A 676-nucleotide genomic window follows, 5' to 3' on the forward strand; every position below is an offset into this window, starting at 1 on the left:
GCTTGTTCAGCATTGTGTTCTCTACACTGTCTTCCTGCGAGAGCGCTCAGGGGTTTCCACACTTCATGGTTGCAAGCTGCTCCACTTCCTCTCTGGTGGATCATTATTAAGCCAGTGCAGAAGCTACTTGCTGTCCTTGTAGGTGGGGACGTAAGGAAAGCACTTCCTCCTAACAAGAAGGAACTACTGAAAGAAAGTGCGAGGAAGAACAAGTGAAAGTTCCTCCTTGGTTTGAGCAGTTTGGGATTCCTATTCGCAGTGTTTTATTTTTCTCACCTGTAAGTGTCCAGTCACAGGAAGGAGTGAACTATTATTGGACAAAGAGCACTTTAGACTTTTATCAGAACTGGAATGTGAAATGTGGATGGAAGAATTTAAAAACGGTATGCTAACAGAGGGAGATGCAGTATGCCTGGCTGTTAAAGAAGTGATCTATCATTTGATTAAATGTAATAAGATATTTCAGGGATATCTGAGACCAAGTGGGTTGTTCATGGTCAGTTCCCCAGTTGTAAATGCCTTTGTGTTACCGAGTGGGCACATATTTATTTTCAAAGGTCTATAAAGAGCATACCTGATATTCATCAGCTATTCTTCCTTCTGGGCCTGGAGACAGCACATGCAATGCTTGGACATGCTGCAGAAAAGGCTAGCTTGGTTCATCTGTTGGATTTCC

The 676-nt window shown here is 43.0% G+C and overlaps 1 pseudogene; it reads left to right on the plus strand.

The window, feature by feature from the left end:
- The first annotated feature begins 10 nt into the window (after window positions 1–10).
- Window positions 11–676, plus strand: part of LOC102470005 (metalloendopeptidase OMA1, mitochondrial pseudogene) — a 3,642-nt pseudogene continuing 2,976 nt past the window's right edge.

This window comes from Tupaia chinensis, unplaced genomic scaffold (assembly GCF_000334495.1).
Source record: "Tupaia chinensis unplaced genomic scaffold, TupChi_1.0 Scaffold144451_1, whole genome shotgun sequence".
NCBI lineage: Eukaryota > Metazoa > Chordata > Mammalia > Scandentia > Tupaiidae > Tupaia > Tupaia belangeri.